Source organism: Hevea brasiliensis, chromosome 10, assembly GCF_030052815.1.
Source record: "Hevea brasiliensis isolate MT/VB/25A 57/8 chromosome 10, ASM3005281v1, whole genome shotgun sequence".
Classification (NCBI taxonomy): domain Eukaryota; kingdom Viridiplantae; phylum Streptophyta; class Magnoliopsida; order Malpighiales; family Euphorbiaceae; genus Hevea; species Hevea brasiliensis.
In genome coordinates this window covers 44,427,380-44,452,396 of record NC_079502.1, presented here as the reverse complement: position 1 = coordinate 44,452,396, position 25,017 = coordinate 44,427,380, and the positions used below count along the sequence as shown (strand labels likewise).

Here is a 25,017-nt window from a genome sequence, read left to right as displayed (position 1 = left end):
ATTTTAGTTAATTGTTTTAGAATTTATTTCTTTTAATTTAGATTTAATTACTATTTCTCTACAACTCAATCATCTAGATAATTAAAATCACTATAGTTTGGTACTCAACATGGTCCTCGTAGAAATGATACTCTACTCATCAATTTATACTTATTAATGATCTATGCACTTATGGGTTGTAAACCAACAAATAATTTTTTGGCACAGTTGCCGAAGACTGGTGCTTGATATCAAATGATTAGTGATTTGATTAATCTAGACATTTTTATTTCTTTTATATTTTTTTTTTGTTTTTACTTTTCTATATGTCTAAGCTTGTTTTTACTTATTTTTCTTGTGAGGTGCATTGAGATGTTTTATCAACAAGTCTTCACAAGTTTTATTCAATAACATAATGAACCCTTTTATGATGCTTGGGAAAGATTTAATGAATGGATAGAGAGATTTCCTCATCATAATATTTCAAAATCACTCTTTAACTGTGACACCCCTTACCCGTCTACAGTGTAGCCGAACAAGGCATGTCATACTCGGTGCTGGAGAACCCTATCTTATCTTATCTCAATTTATTACTTCTTAATTATCACATTCAATTTTTATTAAATTTCTGTGGAGAAACTGACAGAGTTTCCCCTCATTTCTTAATAATTTGACGATTTCCCACCTGTGTGAAACAATTACAATTATCTTTATATATATTCTCAAATTCATTTTCTCGTTCAGAACATCAATAAGTTTCACTCATATAAATACATAATTTACATTACATATCCAAAATTTAATTACAATGATAAAAAATAAAATACAAGCAAGTGGACACTACCAAAATATGAACTGCTGAGGTGGTGACACTTAGGACCCAAATGCAAATCAAAACTTCTAATCTCCCAGTCTATGGTCTACTGGGCTATCTGGCCAAATCTTCAGTACCTACGCGTTGCAAAAGGGACTTGCTAAGCATAAAGCTTAGTGGTGCCAATAATACAATAAAATATAATATGCAAATAAAAGTAAAAATTTCCTAGTTATTGTGCTTATAAGAAATAAATAATTACTAACTTATTGTTTAGTCGAAGGCTAATAATTACATCTTATGATATTAACTCTTTTTAGCATTTTATTAATCGTTTTCTTGATGATTTTGAGCCTCTTTTTATTGTAATCATTCTTGTTCTTTATCTTGATATTTAATTTCTTTACTTCCTTTAATAATCAATTCAATTATATTTATACTTTTTCATGCCCAAGTAACCTATACAAATTGACCGGACTGGATAAACGGGTAAACTAGCACTGGGTACCAGGTACCTCGGGCCGTCACACCATCGGTCACAATGTGTCTCCCAGTGTGCAGATAGAATGGCTAATAAGCCATAAAAGCAATAAGGCATAAAGCCAAGTGTAACATCATAATCAGTATAGCCATAGGCTATCATATCACAGAATGGCATGAAGCCATATGCAGTACTGCCATCAGAACTCTATTGGCATGCCAACCTATCCAAACCAATCACACTAGGCCTACTAGGGCATTTAACATTTTTAATTATGCAATTTTTTTGAAATTGAAATTCAATTGTTACTATTCATTTTATTAGTCAACTAAAATGTTGACTTTTTCATAGATAATAAGTATATTTGTTCTAATATCCCCAACATGCCACATTTTGCATTCTAAAATTATTGGCATTGATTGCCAATACCATTATAAAGCTTAGTATTGGTTATTTTAAAATTTTTAGATTTCAAGCACTAAGTTTACTGTTCCATTGGTCATTTGTACAGTAGGAATTTGGCAAAATTCTCTTCATGAAAGTTGTTCCTTTATGTGTCTTCTTTAATTTTATTTTTAAATCACTCTATTTGGAGTTTTCTATCTCAAGTTATGGCCATTTTAGCATAACTGGTTGGATGGACTTTTACCCAAAATTTCTGGGCAATTCTGGTTCTGCCAGATTTGGTAGCTCAATTTTTGTTAGCAATTTCATTTGCTTAAGTTCAGAATTGGAGTTTGTGTTCTACATCAAAGTTGTTCTAAATTGTCTAAGCTTTTTATTGATATAAATATCAGGTCAATTGGACCTTTCTACACTAAGTTATGACCAAATGAATGAACACTGTTCATTACGTCATTTTGGCCAGGCAGAATGTATGTTACCTGGATTTGGTCAATTTTTAGGTCAGTCTATTGTGGTTTTCTGAGTAGGATTCCTTCTTCAAAGTTGTGATGAATGTATTGTAACACCCCTATGTTCGGTAGTGCGTTCTACTATTCTGGTGACCAGTGTCTGTCCGGACAGCTAGGATGCCTAGAACTACATCTAAATGTTAGTGAAGAGACATAAAATAATGAAATAAAAGAAAGGAAAATACAAGAAAAATAAAGGAAAAATAATAGCAACGAAATATAACCAAGTTAAATGAGCAAAAAACTGCGGCGATGGGTGACCGTACCGGGAAGTTGCGGTGAGAACCGTTGACTAGCCTTGGACCACGAGGAACCCTGAAAAATATTTTTAAGAAATAATTAAAGACTTATTGAAGCATAAATATCATTAGAAATATCAAAGAAAAATTAATTAATTAGTACAAAGAAAAACGAGAAGTCGAGAAAATGACAAAAGTCGGTGTTACCGAAAAATCGGGAATGCAACCCGAACAAGGGCATTGTCATTATTTGACATCCCGAGTTGTCTTTTGACCTAAATGTCCATTAAAAATAAATGATATTACACTTGAAAAATGTCATGAAAATTAAAATTAAAGTACATAATATAAATGATGGAAGTTTGGGGCATAAAAATGAAAATTTACAAATTTAGAATAATTAAACATTAAAATGATGTAAGTGCTATACTAAGGCAGATTTGGGACCACTATATAAGCTAAATGGATAGCTGAACATCATCTTCAACCTCAAAGATAAGAACCAGCAGAATCCTTTTCTTCTCTCAAATTCATCCATGGCCGTCCATGGCCAATCTCTCTCTCTCACCATGATCCAAGCCAATTTTCTTCCATTATCCTTCACTAAAGTTGTTCTACACAACTTGACAGTGTATAGGCAGCAAGAAATTTAAGTTTTGGTGAGGTTTTGAAGAATTTCAAAAGTAGTAAGTGTGTATTTTTTATTCTTGTTTCATTAAACCTTGAATGGATGTTGTGGGTAGTTGAATTGTGGAAGAATTTTTGAAGTTTGATGATTTAATGGAGATGTACATTTTGGCAGCCATGGAAGCTCAATAAGAATAGTTTATTCTTGCATGTAAATAGTGGTTTGGATGATGATTTAAATGTTTAATTGTATTGAAGTTGAATTCCATGTGTAAGGCTTGAATTGGAAGCTTGAAATGTGAAAATGGAAATTGATGGGTATGTGTAAACTTGTGGCAGCCTTATGAAGAAGATCAAAATGTGTTGTTTCATGGTTTGGTTTATGGAATTATATTGTTGAATTATGTTGTTATGGATGGCAGCATGTATGTGTGTATAAAGGTTTGAATTTGGACATGTAAATGAGGTACATTCATGTGTTTAATTGTTATAATTGGACTTGGAAAATTCTGGGTTATAGTGTGCATATTGAGAATGGTTATAAGCTGCCAAAATGACAAAAAATGTGTTGTTAAATGTGTTAATGGTAAGGTACAAAACAGAAAGGACATGGAAGAGTTAACTTGGTAAGCATAGGATGTGTAATTGATGAGTGATGAACAATGTGTAATAGGGTAGTGTATGTTTTGGCTTAGAACCTTAAGTGTGTGGCTCCAATTGGTACGAAACCAATTGGAGGTGAAACTAGGCACAAAATGTGCCAACTTTCATGAAGGAAGCTTACCAAAATTCTGCCCAGCAAATGACTTGAAAAATAACCAAATTCGGATTAGTGCTTTGAAAGCCTGAAAATTGACAATTTGGGCAGTAGTTCGTGTTTTGGCCATAACTCACTCAAAATAGGTCCAATTGACCTAAAATTTTTACCATAAATAGCATAGACATATATCTACAATTCTTATGAAGACACTAACACCCAGAAATGATCATAAGCAAGTCAAATAGCTTGCAAAATTTTGGGCACCAAAACTGGCTAAACCAAAAGTGACCTAAAAATGACCTAAAGTTACCATTTTGGTACATTCTGTCTAGCATTGGTAAATTGACCATAACTTGGTTTGCGCAACTCAGAATAACCTGAAATTTTGCCCTGCTAGCAATAAGACATAGACCTACAAGTTTGTAGTTTGGACCAAAACCCGAAAACTGAGGGAACTAGGTCATCCGGCTAGGTGAAATTAGTATACTGAAATCCAGCAAATTGCAATAAAATGCAATATACTTGAAAATGAATTTGGTGACATGTACCAACACTAAAACTCTATTAAAAGTGACATATTGGTAATATTAGAATTGACTCACTTAGAGTGCATCAGGGGTCAATATTATAGGTTGACTAATGAAATGAATTGAAGGGAATAGTACCAAGAAAATTTAAATATTAGATTTTATTGTTAGAAACAAATTCATTGAGTACTGAAACACTTTAAATTGTGTGTTTCAGTTGAAAAGGATATTGCGAAGCATAAGGAACACTGAGTCAGGGCCAAGAGGCATATATCAGAGGTTTGTGCGTAATAGTTATTTCTTTTGAATTTTTCAATTGAAATAAATTATGATTATTTGTATGTTATTGTCTTAAATTGTGTTTGTGCACAATAATTTTGATTTCTTATTTTCTACTTAAAAATTTATTTGAACATTATAGTTTTAAATTGTGTATGTGCACAATACTTTTTATATTCACTGCTTTTACTAGAAAATTTATTTGGAGAAATGAGTTATGAATAATTTTTTATTGTTTTGGCTTTGAGAATCTTATTTGGAAATTATTGTGTTGCCTACTTTGCAAATGGAAATTTTGAGATAAAATGTGATTTGGGAATTGTATGAAATATTGTGATTTGGAATTGTTTTGATTCACTCTTGGCATAAAACTGTTATTATATTCCTCCCTCTTTGACTTATCAGTTTAGGGTGAGTGTGATTATGTTCCTCCCTCTTTGACTTGTCAGTCTGAGGTGAGTGTGGATGAGTACTCATTATTTAGCTAGCTTCCTCCCTCATTAATTTCGATTATTGGGGTGAGTGTGTCTTGTCGTGATTTACAACATGGCATGTACAGAAAAATTGTGTTATGGCCTAAATTGTATTATCAATTGGCAATACTGTGTTATTCAGTTATTTGATCAAATGGTGTTATTGATTGGCAACACTGTATTATTCAGTTATTTGATCAAATGGTGTTATTGATTGGCAAAACTATATTATTCAGTTATTTGATCAAATGGTATTATTGATTGACAAAACTGTATTATTCAATTATTTGATCAAATGGTGTTATTGATTGGCAAAACTGTGTTATTCAATTGTTTGATCAAATTTGTGTTATATGAACTTTGTAAATTATGAAATGGAATTGTGAATTATTTGATTTGTGAATTGTCAATAAAAGATTTATATATCGCATTTCAAATTGTTATTGTGCACCACTGAGTAAATTTTACTCAGTGATAGCTTTTCATTGTTGTCACAGGTAAACAGACTGACAGGGCAGAAGACTAGGCTACTAATGCTATATTGAGAGTTCACCAGGTATATTGAGTATACCATATTTTGCATTTTGTATTGTAATGTATGTTCACTGTATGTATATAGTGTTCTTGGTTTTAAGCAGTTGTAAATTAAAATTTTACATTAAAGTTGTAAATTAAATTTGTAAATTATTTTGGTTTGTAAATATTTCTTTTATCTCAGCTATTGAAAACACTGGAAAATTATTGTGGATTAAGTAGACAAATGTTGAGAAACTTATTGTGTTGATTTGGATGTTAGAGTTTGAGATTGAGAAATATATTTGAAGTGCTTTTTATAGGTTTTTGAAGAACTGTTTTATTCAAATTACAGAGGGCACTCTGCCAAAATTTTTGCAGAAATTGTTAATTATTCAAATGTGTTAGCTGTTTCACTTCAGTTCAAAAAAATTTTTTTAACACCTGTAAATAGTGCTCACCACTGTAAAAAGAAGTAAGAAAAGTTTTAAAATCCCTTGTAGTGTATTTAATGGGTTATCAGGAGAAGAAGTTGGTAATTCATTAGGTATACTACGGGATCATGTTATGCCTTACGGAGGGGTAGGGTGTGACATGTTTTAGTGGTATCAGAGCTAGTTTTTAAATTCTGTTTTCACCTATAATTTGAATATTCTTTCTTCATAGTACAACTACTCAATGTTATTGTTTGATACATACAGTACATTACATTATAAATATGCACTAAAGGGAGGAAATCTCCTTGTGTTATTTTTTCAAGAGGTTTAAGATCCTCAAATTAACTATGGAAGAGGGTGATCATTCAGTCGATCAATTGATAGAGGCTGAGGTATAAGGGGATGCCCCAGCCCTACACAATGTCAGTGGATCAGCCGCACCAGCCCCCTCTGTACCTCAGTTTCCTTCTCAGTTCGCTCAGTAGATGGCTACAATGTTCCAATAGATAGCTGGTAACGTGCCTACTCAAGTCCCACTACAGACACCAGTGGTACAACCACAGTCTTCTGCTAGGCAGTATGACAAATTGATGAAATATGGGGCTATTGAGTTCAAGGGGATAGTAGATCCTCTAGAGGCAGAACAGTGGTTAGAGAGAATGGATAGGGTGTTCAAGAAACTGCACTGCACAGAGGAGCTTAGATTTGAATATTCAGTGTCTCTGCTACAGGGGGATGCATATGACTAGTGGAAAACCATTCCCCATAGTCTGGTAGAACCTTCAGTGCTAACATGGAATGATTTTCTATGGGAGTTCAGACAAAAATATGTCCCTAATGCTTATGTGGACAAGAAGCTGTAAGAGTTCCTAAGTCTGAAACAGGGGAGTAGATCGGTGGCTGAATATGAAAGGGATTTCTCGCCTAAGCCATTATGCAGTAAGTCTACTTTCTACCAGTAGGGAGAGATGTAAGAGGTTTGAAACCGGCTTGAAGCCTAGTATCAAATTACAAGTGGTCGGATTCAAACATAACAACTACTCTGAGCTTATTTCTCAAGCACTAGAATTAGAAAGAATTGAATCTGAAGCGGCCCTTGAGAAAAAGAAATCAGAGAAGACAGAAAAAGAGGGAAAGTCAGTAGAACAGAGTTCCAAAGGTCCTATTGGAAAGAGGAAAAACTTTGGGGGACATAACAGAGGTGGTAAAAAGTCTGGTAGAGATAGATCTTCTGGACAGAAACCACCTTGATTCGATCAGCAAACTCAACAGAAACCTAGAAATGCGCTGTCAGATCGACTTTGTGAAACTTGTGGTAAACCACATAGTGGGTTATGTTATAGAGCCATGGAGCATGTTTTAATTATGGAAAGATTGGTCATTTTGCTAGGATTGTATAAATCCATGCCGTTCTGAATCATTTACTACACTAGAGGGTTCAACCCAAGTTTCTACCCCAAATAGTTCACCATCAGTTAGTAGAGGCAGAGGTAAAGGTAGGGGTAGTACACCTAGAAGTCAGAGTACTGTAAATTAGCCAGAATAGGGTGATGCTTCAGCTAGAGTATACGCTATACAACAGAGGGAAGAGGCTGAGACTTTTGACATCATTGCTAGTACTCTCTAAACTAGTAACTAATATTTATATGTATTGTTTGACCTGTGGTCTGCATATTTTTATGTTAGTACTAGTATTGTTTGCCTTCCTGCTATCCCTCATATAAAAAAGAAAAATTTTGTTAGTTACCTAAAAGTAAGTTATAGTAACGGAATTGCTCTAGATGAGGGCAAAGATGTCTCGGATATTAGTGAATTCGAAAATAATAAAAGATATGAAAGTTTGATGTATTGGAATGTATCGTAGTAACTATGCAATGTTCTTGATGTTTATACTGTAAGATGCAGATTACAGTACTGACTTGAGATTATTATGTAGAGATACGTACTACTCGATAGTACACCAAGATGAGAATAGTTGCCAACGGCATCTGTTTTGGTATAGTTATGTCAGGACGGAATTTAATTGTTAGAAATAAGTTTGAAAATCCTACTTAGGGATTTAAAACTCAAAAGTTAGAAAATCGGAAGGTTATAGTTTAGTACAAAAGGAAGTAAGTTATAGAATATTAATAGATAAAAAGAATTGTGGAAGTAAAAATTTGAACAGTTGGTTCAGATATAACAAAGAAATGTTACGAATGTGAGGAAGACTATTGACTAGAATGGTCAGAGGACCAATGAGTAAATAAATCATTCTAATATGACCTCAAGGGTCATTCAAGAAGGAACATAAACCGAAATATTAGACAGCACAATAGTAAGAGAAGATTGGTGTTATACAAACAAATAAAATGTTGTATTAGATTGTTAAAAGTTTTATACAAATTCGAGGGAAAGAAGATTATACGATCATATAAAAAGGAGAAAATAAACGTATGACTATCGTAAGATGACTATTGGGTAAAATTTCACCGATAAAATTTATTTTAGGGGGGGGGGGGGGAGAATTGTAACACCCCTATGTTCGGTAGTGCGTTCTACTGTTTCGGTGACCAGTGTCTATCCGGACAGCTAGGATGCCTAGAACTACATCTAAATATTAGTGAGGAGACATAAAATAATAAAATACAAGAAAAATAAAGGAAAAATAATAGCAATGAAATATAACCAAGTTAAACGAGCCAAAAACCGTAGCGATGGGTAACTGCACCAGAAAGTTGCGGCGAGGACCGTTGACTAGCCCTGGACTGCAGGAAACCCTGGAAAATATTTTTAAGAAATAATTAAAGACTTATTGAAGCATAAATATCATTAAAAATATCAAAGAAAAATTAATTAATTAGTACAAAGAAAAACGAGAAATCGAGAAATTGACAAAAGTCGGTGTTACCAAAAAATCAGGAATGCAACCTGAACAGGGGCATTGTGGTCATTTGACACCCCGAGTTGTCTTTTGACCTAAATGTCCATTAAAAATAAATGATATACACTTGGAAAATGTCATGAAAATTAAAATTGAAGTACATAATATAAATAATTGAAGTTTCGGGCATAAAAATGAAAATTTAGAAAGTTAGAATAATTGAACATTAAAATCATGTAAGTGCTCCACTAAGGCAGATTTGAGACCACTATATAAGCTAAATGGACAGCTGAACATCATCTTCAACCTCAAATATAAGAACCAGTGGAATCCTTTTCTTCTCTCAAATTCATCCATGGCCGTCCATGGCCAAGCTCTCTCTCTCACCATGATCCAAGCCAATTTTCTTCCATTATCCTTCACTAAAGTTGTTCTACACAACTTGGGCAATAGATAGGCAGCAAGAAATTTAAGTTTTGGTGAGGTTTTGAAGAATTTCAAAAGTGATAAATATGTATTTTTTATTCTTGTTTCATTAAACCTTGAATGGATGTTGTGGGTAGTTGATTTGTGGAAAAATTTTTGAAGTTTGATGTTTTAATGGAGATGTACATTTTGGCAGCCATGGAAGCTCAATAAGAACAGTTTATTCTTGCATGTAAATAGTGGTTTGGATGATGATTTAAATGTTTAATTGTATTGAAGTTGAATTCCATGTGTAAGGTTTGAATTGGAAGCTTGAAAAGTGAAAATGGAAATTGATGGGTATGTGTAAACTTGTGGCAGCCTTATGAAGAAGATCAAAATGTGTTGTTTCATGGTTTGGTTTATGGAATTATATTGTTGAATTATGTTGTTATGGATGGCAGCATGTATGTGTGTATAAAGGTTTGAATTTGGACATGTAAATGAGGTACATTCATGTGTTTAATTATTATAATTGGACTTGGAAAATTCTGGGTTATAGTGTGCATATTGAGAATGGTTATAAGCTGCCAAAATGATAAAAAATGTGTTGTTAAATGTGTTAATGGTAAGGTACAAAACAGAAAGGACATGGAAGAGTTAACTTGGTAAGCATAGGATGTGTAATTGATGAGTGATGAACAATGTGTAATAGGGCAGTACATGTTTTGGCTTAGAACCTTAAGTGTGTGGCTCCAATTGGTATGAGAACAATTGTCGGTGAAACTAGGCACAAAATGTGCCAACTTTCATGAAGGAAGCTTACCAAAATTATACTTAGAAGATGACTTGAAAAATGACCAAATCCGGATTAGTGCTTTGAAAGCCTGAAAATTGACCATTTGGGCAACAGTTGGTTTTTTGGCCATAACTCACTCAAAATAGGTCCAATTGACCTGATATTTTTACCATGAATAGTTTAGACATATATATACAATTCTTATGTAGACACCAACACCCAGAAATGATCATAAGCAAGTCAAATAGCTTACACAATTTCGGGTACCCAAACTGGCCGAACCAAAAGTGACCTAAAAATGACCTGAAGTTACCATTTTGGTACATTCTGTCCAGCATTAGTAAATTGACCATAACTTGGTCTACACAACTCAGAATGACCTAAAATTTTTCCCCGCATGCAATAAGACATAGACTTACAAGTTTGTAGTTTGGACCGAAACCCGAAAACTGAGGGAACTAGGTCATCCGGCTAAGTGAAATTAGTATACTGAAATCCAACAAATTGCATTAAAATGCAATATACTTGAAAATGAATTTGGTAATATGTATCAACACTAAAAGGCTATTAAATGTGACATATTGGTAACATTAGAATTGACTCGCTAAGAGTGCATCAAGGGTCAATATTATAGGTTGACTAATGAAATGAATTGAAGGGAATAGTACCAAGAAAATTTAAATATTAGATTTTATTGTTAGAAACAAATTCATTGAGTACTGAAACACTTTAAATTGTGTGTTTCAATTGAAAAGGATATTGAGAAGCATAAGGAACACTGAGTCAGGGCCAAGAGGCATATATCAGAGGTTTGTGCACAATAGTTATTTCTTTTGAATTTTTTAATTGAATTAAATTATGATTATTTGTATGTTATTGTTTTAAATTGTATTTGTACACAATAATTTTGATTTCTTATTTTCTAATTAAAAATTTATTTGAACATTATAGTTTTAAATTGTGTTTGTGCACAATACTTTTTATATTGACTGCTTTTACTAGAAAATTTATTCGGAGAAATGAGTTATGAATAATTTTTTATTGTTTTGGCTTTGAGAATCTTATTTGGAAATTATTGTGTTGCCTACTTTGCAAATGGAAATTTTGAGATAAAATATGATTTGGGAATTGTATGAAATATTGTGATTTGGAATTGTTTTAATTCACACTTGGCATGACACTGTTATTATATTCCTCCCTCTTTGACTTATCAGTCTGGGGTGAGTGTGATTATGTTCCTCCCTCTTTGACATGTCAGTCTGAGGTGAGTGTGGATGAGTACTCATTATTTAGTTAGCTTCCTCCCTCATTAATTTCAATTATTGGGGTGGGTGTGTCTTGTCGTGGTGTACAACATGGTATGTACGGAAAAATTGTGTCATGGCCTAAATTATGTTATCAATTGGCAACACTGTGTTATTCAGTTATTTGATCAAATGGTATTACTGATTGGCAACACTGTATTATTCTGTTATTTGATCAAATGGTGTTATTGATTGACAAAACTGTATTATTCAGTTATTTGATCAAATGGTGTTATTGATTGGCAAAACTGTTTTATTCAGTTATTTGATCAAATGGTATTATTGATTGGCAAAACTGTATTATTCAATTATTTGATCAAATGGTGTTATTGATTGGCAAAACTGTGTTATTCAATTGTTTGATCAAATTTGTGTTATATGAACTTTGTAAATTGTGAAATGGAATTGTGAATTATTTGATTTGTGAATTGTCAATAAAAGATTTATATATCGCATTTCAAATTGTTATTGTGCACCACTGAGTAAATTTTACTCAGCAATAGCTTTTCATTGCTGTCGCAAGTAGACAGACTGATAAGGCAGCAGTATGACACCCTTTACTCGTCTACAGTGTAGCCGAGCAAGTTATGTCACTCAGTATGCCGGAGCACCTATTTATGTTTCTATTACAATTTATCCCTTTAAAATTCATTTATTTTAAATTTTGCTAAATCTGAATTTATTTGCAAATTTTATAGAAAATCCGGCAGAGTGCCGGCTGTAAATTGAAAAAACAGTTCTTCTGAACCTGTTTAAAAACACTTCCAAAATAATTCCCAAATCCAAACTCCATTATACACATTCAAGTCAATCTCAAATGTTCAATCTCAAATCACAATACTATTTTTAAAACTTTTCTGTTCACTTCATCACTAGAAGCATATTCATAAATCATTCTCAATATTTCATTTATCAACATACAAAATGCAGAAAGTCTCAATAATATGAAATTTCATATATTTACATTAATACATAATTATCGAAGTTGATAATTACAATCCAAACTAATAAAAAATGCAAAATACAAAAGGGCCACCTATAGTCCTAATGTCCTACCATATGCAGTGCAGATGTGACGTGACTCCGGACCCCGGATACAGATCTGAAGGCTCACCCCGTCTAACGTCTGCTGGGCTCCCCAGCTAGGTCTCCAGTACCTACGCGTGGCAAAAGCGACGCGCTAAGCAATTCTACTTAGTGGTGATAATATAAAATAAAATAAAATGAAATAAAAATAAATATGCAGAATGTATGTTTACAGTTTGGAGTAGACTTAATTTCTACTATTAATTGCAGTATTATCCATTTAAATTTCTATAAGGTTTATTATCATTGCCCGAGTAACCCATACTAGTTGACTGGACTGGATAAACAGGTAAACCGGCACTGGGTACTAAGTACCTCGGACCATCACACCATCGGTCACATTGTGTCTCCCGATGTGCAACAGAACAACTAATAAGCTATAATAATTATCAGGGTCAAAACCCAAGCATATCAACTCAAATAAAATAGCCAAAGGCTATTATTTCACAGAATGGCATGGGAAAGCCATGAAACACAGAATGACATGAAGCCATATGCAGTACTGCTAACAGAACCCTATTGGTATGCCAAGCTATCCAAACCAATCTTGCTAGGTATACTAAGGCATATTACATTTTTAAGTTTTACAATTTTTGAATTTCAAGTTTTGGTGTTACTATTAACTTCATTAATCAACCAAAATGTTGACTTTTGTATAGAGAATAGGTACATTAGTTTTAATACTCCCAACATACCACATTTTGCATTCAAAATTTGTTGGTATTGGTTGCCAATACCATTTCTAATTTTAAAGTTAATTGAGCAGAATTTTTAGTTTTTATACCTTATATTTACTGTTCCATTAGTCATTTTTGTATTGGGAATTTGGCAAAATAATAAACATGAAAGTTGTTCCTTATTTTGTCTAGTTGAATTTCCTTTTTTGAATCACTCCATTTGGAGTTTTGTAACTCATGTTATGGTCCAAAAACCACAACTGGCTGGATTGGAATTTTTCTGGGCTGACCATATCTACAGTGCAGTGAACAGTAATTGCAACTCACTTGTTGGATAGGTTCTCGTCATAATTTGGGTTAGGTTTCTTCATGAAAGTTGTTGGTCTATATCTCAACTTGTTGCTGGTAAAATTTCAGGTCAATTGGACCATTCTACACTGAGTGATGGCCAAATGAACAATTACTGTTCATTTGGTCATTCTGCAGAAACAGACTGCAGTTCACCCGGATTGGGGCAAGATTTTGGTCCATTTGGTTTGGTTTTATGAGCATGGTTTATTCACCAAAGTTGTGCCATTATGTGTCTAGTTTCATGTCCAATTGGCCTTGTACCAATTGAACCTCTACAATTCAAGTTATGGCTGCCCAAACCCGCTGGACTCAAGTCCAATTCTGCAGGTCACTCCATTCTGCAGGTCACTTTCATGGCAGCCACATCAAACCCAATCCCATTACTCAACACACTTCATTTTTTATTTAAACAGAACTAAATGGTCACTAATTGACCATTAAAACCTAATTTCATCATCACATGGTCAGAATCCCATTTTTATACCCAAACCCTAACCCTAACATTTCAAATCATGCATTTAACTTGCATTTCATCAATCCACTTAGTAAATACATGTTGTGGGTAGTCATAATAGTCTTTTAACTTCATTAAACTCAACCCAATCAAACCCTAACCATGGCTACCCAAAATCTAGGGTTTCCATCCAAATGGTATTCAATAATTTTTCTTTGCAATTCACACTTATTCAAGTCCCTAAACATGTATTCAAAGTAAAAATTTAGGGTTAGGTCACTAACCTCAAAAAAGTGAGATTTTCTCAATTGCTAAAGCTCTTGTTTTCCTCTTCTTTTTGTTCCCAAAAGAATTACCAAGGTGTAAGAGCAAGTTTTTGTGTTGAGAAGTTTAAGTTTTAATGAATGGAAACCCAAGAAATCAAGCTTGGTAAAGCTTTAGTTATGGAGGGCAAAGGGGGTGGCATGAAGAAGAAGGAGAGAGGGTTCACGAATTTTTGGACTTCTTTTTCTGCCACTTAAGTCTTTTTAAATACCTTGGTGACATGTGTCAACACTTGATTGGGTTGGAGACTTTTAATGACATCCTTATGATGTCATAATTTCAATTTCTTTCATTTTTCCATCCTTTTCTTGTCCAATTAATTTCAATTAAATTTTTAACAACATTTAATCATATTTTATGTTATATAAATTATTTATTTAACTGGACAAGTTGGCCCAAAAATCATCTCTAAAGATGAAATGACCAAGATGCCCTCCGTTTGGCTTAACGGGCCAAAATTATCTGTACCGATTGAAAAAATTTTCTAAGTATTTTCTTGGCATTCTAATGCCATAAGAACCTCAATGACCCTTCTCTGGAGTCCCAAAAATTATTTTATAATTTTTCCTAAATTTTTTTCTTATTAATTATTTGAGTTAATTTTTGGTTCTTCACTTTAGTTTAAATATTTTTGTGAACGTTCTAGCTGTCCGAACCGACACTGGTCACCGAAACAGTAGACTGTACGGACTAGCTAAATGAGGATGTTACAAGCAAACTAGGCTGCTAATGCTATATTGAGAGTTCACCGGGTATATTGAGTATACCATATTTTGCATTTTGTATTGTAATGTATGTTCACTGTATGTATATAGTGTTCTTGGTTTTGAGCAGTTATAAATTAAAATTGTACATTAAAGTTGTAAACTAAATTTGCAAACTATTTTGGTTTGTAAATATTTCTTTTATCTTAGCTTTTGAAAACACTGGAAAATTATTATGGATTGAGTAGACAAATGTTGAGAAACTTATTGTGTTGATTTGGATGTTGGAGTTTGAGATTGAGAAATATATTTAAAGTGCTCTTTACAGGTTTTTGAAGAACTGTTTTATTCAAATTACAGAGGGCACTCTGCTAAAATTTTTGTAGAAATTTTTAATTATTCAAATGTGTTAGCTGTTTCACTTCAATTGAAAAAAAAAAATTTTAACACCTGTAAGTAGTGCTCACCACTGTAAAAAGAAGTAAGAAAAGTTTTAAAATCCCTTGTAGTGTATTTAATAGATTATCAGGAGACAAAGTTGGTAATTCATTAGGTATACTACGGGATCATGTTATGCCTTACGGAGGGGTAGAGTATGACATGTATCTAATTTCATGTCCAATTGGCCTTGCACCAATTGAACCTACACAACTCCAGTTATAGCTGCCCAAACTTATTGGACTCACATGCAGCCCTGCAGGTCACTCAAGATAGCACATCTAACCTTAATTCCCATGTCACAAATCACTTCATTTCCTAATCAAACATAACCAAATGGTCACTAATTGACCATTAGAACTTCCTTTCACCAATACATGAGCAATATCTCAAATTTGGTGTCCTAAACCCTAACTCCAACAACTTTAATTCTCCACATACATGCAATCAATGAATTAAGACATCAAATTCAGGTTCAATGGCAGCCATGTACAACTATATTTCAATCTAATTAATGAAAACCTAATGTACCCTAAGGCTGCTGAAATTTCATGAGATATAATCATGCATTTTTCGTTCAATTTCTATCAATTTTTCAACTTAGCTTAAATTCAAGTTTAGAAGGAATTAACAACAAGGACTATGACACTAACCTCTTGGCTGATTTTCTAGCTTGTTCACCCCTCACTTTCTTTCGCTTTCTCCTCTTCTAATTGCTACCCAAGTCTTGCTCTAGTGTTAAGGGAGATTTTTTGTGAAGAGAGGGTGAGGTTTTGAGTTGAATTGAAGTGGGATTCAAAGCTTATGGGAGCTTTAATGGTGGAGAGGGGTTTGGGGACTTGGTTCAACGGGATAGAGGTAAGGGAAGACAGAAAATTTTATTTCATTTTTTGCCCATTTGACTTCTTGAATTGGGCTTAGAATGAGGTGTCACAATGTAATTGGGTGGAGGTACACTAATGACATCATGTGATGTCATAATTTCTAATTTTCTTTCTTTTTCTTTTCTTTTCTTTTATACTCATTTTCAATTAAATTTTTAGCAATATTTATTCACATTTTATGTCACATAAATTATTCATTTAACTGGACAAGTTGGCCAAAAATCATCTCTGAAGACGAAATGACCAAAATGCCCTCCGTTTGGCTTATTGAGCCAAAATTGTCTGTACCGATCTAAAAATATTTCTAAGCATTTTCATGGCATTCTAATGCCGTCAAAACCTCAATGACTCTTCTCTGGAGTCCCAATAATTATTTCATGAATTTTCTCTAGGGTTTAGGGCTTTTAGCTATGAAGACTGCAACTTTCCACTGGGTTACCCATCGCTAGGGCACCAGCTCATTTAACTTGGTTGTATTTTATTTCTAAATTTTTCTTATTAGTATTTGAGTTATTTATGACTCCTCCCTCTAGTCTAAATATATTTTTTTCAGACGTTCTAGCTGTCCAAACCGACACTGGTAGCCGAAATAGTAGAATGTACGAAATTACTACAGTGAGGGTGTTACATTAACTCTTTATTTCTATAATGATTTGGATGAAGTGACAAGGAATTGTGTAGATTGTGGCTTGGGCTAGTACTGATTACATTCTTCAAAGAGACCATGAGGATGCCATTTATTTGTTGAATGACATAGCAGATTCTGATTACTATTAGTATTAGGATCCTTCACTGCAAGGTTCGAGTCACCAATATCCTCCACACATCTATCAACCTAATATTTCACACCAACCATTCATGCTTCAAGAAGAGAAGGGAGTAGGACTTAAAGAAGCGGTAGCTTAAATGGAAGATTTTGACAACCTAATGGTGAAAAATGAGCTATCACTTTATGAGGAGGAATTAAACAAGCAAGGAAGGGACAGTAAGTTGAATGGTGAAGAAGCTTTTTTAGAATTTGAACCTATAAAAGAAATTGATCCTTAATTGGAAGAACAACATTCCATTGAAGATGATTTATAATAGAGTTCCCACTGGAAAAAGAGTTAATCGAAGAAGAAGTGGTACCTAAAGTTGAAAAAAACAACTCCTTTGTAGTTGGAGAGTCATTGGAAGAGTGTTTACATGAAGATGAAATAGAGATGAAGGTAGTGGATGAAGAAATTGATTAGACTATCAATTTGAGTTCATTAATGATGCTTACACATACACCACCAGAAGGCCCTTTCTATCATGGACACCTTTTACATCATCATAAGTGACACCCCTTATCCATCTACAGTATAGCCGAGCAAGACATGTCACACAGAGTACCAGAGCATTTTATCTTATTTTATTACAATTTCCAATTCTTATATTATTGATTAAAAAACTTTTAGGTGAAATTTTTAACATTTATGTCATTCGTTGAAATTTTAATTAATTTGGGATTTTCACAAATTGTACAGAAAATCTGGCAGAGTGCTGGCTATAAATTGGAAAAACAGTTCTTCTGAACCTGTAAAAAACACTTCAAATATTATCATATCCTCAAATCTAGTCAACCACCAACACAATTTCACAATTTCTCAAAATCCTAATATTTTGACGCTCAATTTATTTCATATCATACTCAAGCTCAATTCATGAAGAAATACTCAAATTTTATTAATTAACAAAATTTACAGATAATTACATCAACACATAATTACATGAGTTTATAATTTCCAAAACAAAATTTATGTCTATTACAAAATGCAGATTACAAAATACAAAAAGGAACCTAATAGTCCTACCAAAGATGCACTGTAATGGAGGTGACTCTGGACTCAATGCAGATATATAGTCTCACCTAGTCTGAGGTCTGCTGAGCTCTCTGTCGGTGTCTCTAGTACCTATGCATGGCAAACAGTGACACGCTAGGCAATACAGCTTAGTGGTGCCAAAAATAAAACAAAAATAAACTAAACAAATAAATATGCATATATTATACTATTCTTTTCATGTAGAATGAATTTATGATAATTGTTCATAATAGTATAATTTTTAGTACATTATGTGTTCCTTATTTGGTTATAATTTATTAAGTCTTATTTCAGTTGCACGAGTAACCTATACTAGTCGACTAGACTAGATATACGGGTAAACTAGCACTGGGTATCAAGTACCTCAGGCCGTCACACCATCGGTCATAAAGTGTCTCCCGGTGTGCAACAGAACTGCTAACAAGCCATAGTAATAGACAGGCATAATGTCGAAAGTATCCAATGTATCGGAATGGCTAAAAGCCATATTTTCACAATTGGCCATTAAGACCATAAATCACGGAATGACATAAAGTCATAGGCAGTACCGCAAATCGGAACCCTATTGGCATGCCAACCTATCCAAACTAATCATTCTAGGCATACTAGGGCATATTACAAAATTAATTATTTAATTCTTTGTATTTTATGTTTGGTAGTTACTATTTATACACAAATGTTGACCTTTTTCATACATAATAGATTTGTTAATTCTAATTCCACCAAGATACCACATTTTGAACTTTATACTTATTGGCGTTAGTTGCCAAACTCAATTCATAGTCCATTGATTGTTATTTCAAATTTTTTAGATTTCATGGTCCATATTTACTGTTCCATTGCACTAATCTACAATGAAAATTTAGCTAAACTTTCTTTATTAAAGTTGTAATACCCCTATTTGTATAGCTTGGTATATTTTACTGTTCCAGTGATCGGTGTCGGTCTGGACAATTAAGGGAATTAGAACAACACTCAAGACAACTAGATAAGCCATAAACACAAATAATTAGTAATTGTCAATTAGTTAAGTATAAATAAGAAAAACAGAACATAAGAAGTTAAACGAGCCGAGAGTCACAGTGATGGGTGACCTTCTCGGGAATGACTGCGAAGTTAATTTAAACTCAAATTTCAAACCGTAAAATGTGATGCCGCAGTCCTTAGAACCATTACGAACACAGTGGAAAAGAGAAAATCATGAAAAAGAACTGTTAAGCCAGTCAAATAATTAGGTCAGGGAGCCGGAAGAAATATTAAATTATTTGCAAACCGGGTTGAATCGGCGAGGGGCGATTTGGTCAATTGACTTCGAGAGCTGACTCCTGACCTAACTGTCAAATAAAATCAGAGAAAAAAAATTTCGGGATCAAAAATTAAATTAAAAAACTAATGGAAAAAAAAAAGAAGGAAAAGAAAAAGGTTATTACATCATGGGTGACATCAATGATGATGTCATAATTAAAATCATTTTTCCTACCAAATTTGATAAAGTTAAAAATCTATTAAGTAAGACAAAAATAACAAAAAAAAAGGGCCACTCTCATCTTCTCTCCCAACCAAGCCAGCCGAAACTCCCCTCTCCCTAAACTCCATGATTGTCCATCATTGATGAGTTATTCAAGCTTGAATAACTTGAATCTTTCCCATAAATTTTAACCTTGAACCCTAGAAAACTTCTAAATTATCATAGAAAGGAAGAATAGGGGAAAGAAAAAGCAAGAAATTGGAAGAAAAAGTGAAGATCAATGACATCACCTAAGGTTGGTATTCTAACTTTCAATTTTCTATTTTAAGTGCATGTTTAGTTACTTAAATGAACTTAGAAACTAAAGAAAAAAAAAAGAAAACAATTGTGAAGGACCAAGTTAAATTTTGGCAACTAGGGTTTTGATATATGTATGCATGAATTTGGTGAATTAAAAATGTATGTGAGCTTAATTGTGTTGAATGATTATGATTAAATGCATTGAATTGGTTAAATGCAATTAAGTGGTGAACTAGGGTTTTGGACACCTAGGGTTTGGGAGATAAAATGTGGAGAAATGGTGAAATGATGTGGTTGACCTAGTTTGAGGTGAGAAATGGTCATTTTTGACCAAATGAAGTGTGTTGGAAGTGTTGGAGTTGAGGTTAAATTCAGATTCAATGTGGTCATGCTGCAAGCAGCAGGACCAAGGACTAAAACTGAAAATTTACAAGTCCAATTGGTATGAGACCAATTGGGAATGAAAATAGACACAAAATGACACAATTTTCATTTAGGAATCATGCCCAAAAAGTGACCAAAACCTAGTGAACAAATTAACCAAATCTGGAAATTCTCAGTCTACCCTGTACAAACTGACCAAATGAACAGTATTTGTTCATTTGGCCATAACTTGAGTTAGGCAGGTCTAAATGACCTGAAATTTTACCATTGGACAGTTGAGATATAGAACTAAAACTTTCATGCAGAACACAAACCCAAATTATGCCATTAACAAAGTCATTTGGCCATCCCAAGTTGGTAACCTAAAACTGCCAGAACCAAAATTTACCCCGAAATCTGGGTTAAGTCCAATCTGGCAGGGATGGATCAAATGGCTATAACATGAGCTAAAAAACTCCAATTGGAGTGATTTAAAAAGGAAAATAAACGTAAGACAATAGGGAACATTTTCTATGAAGAAAGTTTTGCCAAATTCTAACAGAAAGATGACCAATGGAACAGTGCAACTTAAGACATCAAAACTAAAAATTTGTAAATTTGCCAAAAAGACTTAGAATTTGAGTAAACAACCAAAACTAACAAATTTGGTGACCAAAATGTGGTATGTGGGTGAAGTTGGAATTCCCATACCTATTAATCCTTAGAAAGTCAACAAATTGACTTGAATAGTGTAGTGAATAGTAACCCCGAAACACAAAATTTAAAGAACGTCGAGTTTAGCACATTAGAGCTAGGTATAAGTGAATGTAAATTTATTTTTGGACTAATGATGAGTTATGGTACTGAAACACAGTGAAACTGTGTGTTTCAGTGAAAAAGAACACGAGGAAAGAACCCGAGGAATTGAGTCAAGGCCAAAAGACGAGTCACTTAAGGTTTGTGCACAACGTATATTTTCTATAAATTATCTTTTGCATATTATTTTGAATAATTTGAAATATTTAATTGTGACATTACAATGATGAAGTATTTATGATGATTTTGATTTAAATTTTTGAAAGTTTTTTGTGTATATTTGAAATGGCAATGTTTAGTAAATTGTTAAGATAAGTTTTGAAACCACATTGTCATGACCATATATTTGAACACCTCACTAGCATGACTAGTGGGGGTAATCAGTTTCGAATTTTGATTCCTTCTCTAGCTGAAGTGTTGAGGTTTGTGCCAGTAGAAGAAAAAATTGAATGGATATCCATATATTTGAGCTAGCTAGCCTTGTGATGTGACTTCTCCTTAGCCTCTGGCTTTTGAGATTATATTTATTTCGAATGGCATGATATAACTGTGGGTTTTATGAAATGTATTTTGATACTTCGAAATGAACTTGTTTGGATTAAAATCTCATAATTCATGTTTTGTATTTAATTCTCATGTTCAGTCCAATTTTTGAATAAATATGATTTAAATTCTGCATAAAGATTATTTTAGTATGTTGTGCACCACTAAGTCCTAATACTCACGATGGCTGTTATTGCTGTCACAAATTTAGAGACTAGAGGAGCAGCAGAGTGAGCTACTGAGGATTGTGGAGTGACTTACCTTGAAGTTATATCGGGTATAAGTTATACCCTGACTGTAAATATTTATTTTGATGTATGTAATGTACGTAATTGTATGGACATGTAAAATTGGTCTTGAGCAGCTTGTACAAAGTTTGTATAAAGTTTGTAATAAAATTTAGTTTGAATTTCTTTTAATGTAAATTTTTAGTGTGATGTATATAAATTGTTTTATCCTTAATGAAATATGAATGGAAATATTTTATTTAATTTGAATGAAATTGATCGATAGTAGTTTGGTGATTACTGAATTTTTGGAAATTGAGAAATGATGATTGTTGAATTTTTGAAACTTGAGACATTGGTTGCGATTGTTGTGGAGTTGTTGAAATTGTTGAGATAAATTATTAGAAGTGCTTTTTACAGGTATTTGAATAACGGTTTTCTCAAAATAAAGACGTCACTCTGCCGAAATTTTTATAAAATTTATGAAAAAATAAAATGGGCTAAAAATTTTAACTAGTTTTCAAATTTAATTAAATGTTTTAATATCTATTTAGAAATACTCACCACTTATAAAAAGTAAGAAAATTATTTTAAAATCCCTTGTAGGGTACTTAATGAGTTATCGGTAGGTAAAGTGCGGTAGTTCATTAGGCATTCTACGGGATCATGTTATGCCTTACAGAGGGGTAAGGTGTGACATGTTTTAGTGGTATCAGAGCAAATTTTTAAAGTATGTTTTAACTTGAGAATTTGTGTCTTTCTTTGTTAAGTACAACTGCTCAATGTCCATATTTGTTACATACAGTGCATTACATCATAAATATGAACTAACGGAGGGAAATCTCTTTGTGTTATTTGTTCAGGAGATACCCTAACTTCAGATTGATATGGAAGAAGGGGATTGCTCAGTTGAGCAATCTGTTGAAGCTGAGGCACAAGGGATTACAGAATGTCAGTGGATCAGTAGCACCAGCCCCACAAATGCCATAGTTTCCTGCACAGTTTGCACAGCAGATGGCTGCGATGTTTCAACAAATGGCTAGGGGTATGCCTGCTCAAGCTTCACCCTAGACACCTGTGGCACAACCACTACCTCCAGCCAGACAGTATGATAAGTTATTGAAGTATGGGGCTACATAATTTAAGGGTACAGTGGACCCTTTGAAGGCAGAGCAATGGCTTGAAAGGATGGATAGAGTATTTAAGAAGCTGCAATGCCAAGATGAACTGAAGTTTGAATATTCTGTGTCACTACTGCAAGGGAATGCGTATGATTAGTGGAAGACCATCCCCCACAGCTTAGTTGAACCACCAGTACTGACCTGGGATGACTTCATCAGAGAATTCAGACAAAAATACATCCCAGACGCATATGTAGATAAAAAATTACAAGAATTTCTGAGTCTGAAACAAGGGAGTAAATCAGTGACAAAATATGAGAGGGAGTTCTCCCGCTTAAGCCATTATGCTGGGATTCTCCTTTCTACTAGCAAGGAACGGTGTAAGAGATTTGAAACTGGTTTGAAGCCCAGTTTGAGAATGCAAGTAGTGGAACTCAGACACAGCAATTTTTCAGAACTCATGTCTCAAGCACTCGAGTTAGAAATGTCACACCTTACCCCTCTGTAAGGCATAACATGATCCCGTAGAATACCTAATGAACTATTGAACTTCACCCACCGATAACTCATTAAGTACCCTACAAGGGATTTTAAAACAATTTTCTTAATTTTGATAAGTGGTGAGCATTTTCCAATAAGTATTTAAAACATTTAGTTAAAATTAAAACTAGTTAATATTTTTGGTCCATTTCATTTTTTTTCTAAATTTTATAGAAATTTTGGCAGAGTTCTGTCTATATTTTGAGAAAACAATTCTTCAAGTACCTGTAAAAAGCACTTTTAAAAATTTTTCTCAACTACTACTTCAAATTTTCAATCAATCTCAAATCTCAAGATTCCACAATCAACATTTCTCAATTTCCAAAATTCAATAATCCTCAAAAATACTAGAAATTCATCTCATTCAAATTAAAAAAAATAGTTCTACTCATATTTCATTTGAGACAAAACAATTTATATATATATATATATATATATATATATATATATATATATATATATATATCATTACAAAATTTACATCAAAGGAAATTCAAACTAAATTTTTGTTACAAACTTCATACAAACTTTGTACAAGCTGCTAAAGACCCATTTTACATGTCCATACATTTATGTGCAATGCATACATTAAAAGAAATATTTACAGTTAGGGTATAAATTATACCTGAATACTTCAAGCTGATAGATCTTTAATCTCAAGCAGCTCAGTCTGCTGCTCCTCTAGTCTCTATATCTGCGACAGCAATAAAAGCCATCGCTAAGTACTAGGACTCAGTGGTGCACAACATACTAAAATAATCTTTATGCAAAACTTAAATCACATTTATTCAAAAATTTGACAGAACATGATAATTAAATACAAATCATGCATTATGAGATTTTAATCCCAAACAATTTCATTTTGAAGTATCAAATCATATTTCATAAAACCCATAGTTAGATCATGCCATTCGAAACAAATAGAATCTCAATAGCCAGAGGCTAAAGAGAAATCACATCACAAGGCTAGCTAGCTCAAATATATGGATATCCATTCAAATCCTCTTCTACTGGCACTCCTCAACACTTTTCTAGAGAAGGAATCCAAATTCGAAACTAATTACCCCCACTAGTTATGCTAGTGAGGTGTTCAAATATATGGTCATGACACTGTGGTTTCAAAACTTATCTTAACAATTTGCTAAACATTGCTATTTCAAATATACATAACAACTTTCACAGTTTAAATCAAAACATCATAAATAAGGTCACAATAAAATTTCAACAATTCAAAGCAAAAGTAAAATGCATATTTCATTCACTTTATCAATGAATTTTAAAGCATAGTAATGTTATGCACAAACCTCAAGCGAGTCGCCTCTTGGCCTTGACTCGGTTCCTCGGGTTCTTTCCCGGTATTCTTTTCAACTGAAACACACAATTTTACAATGTTTCAGTACCATAACTTAGCATAAATCCGAAAATAAATTTAACTTCACTTTTATCTAGCTCTAACGTGTTAA

The 25,017-nt window shown here is 33.3% G+C and overlaps 1 non-coding gene across 1 annotated transcript; it reads right to left on the bottom strand.

Moving 5' to 3' along the window:
• Positions 1–352: 352 nt before the first annotated feature.
• Positions 353–460, bottom strand: LOC131170115 (small nucleolar RNA R71). The gene has a single exon (XR_009141056.1). It is a non-coding gene; the product is annotated as a small nucleolar RNA R71 (small nucleolar RNA).
• Between the last annotated feature and the right edge of the window lie 24,557 nt (positions 461–25,017).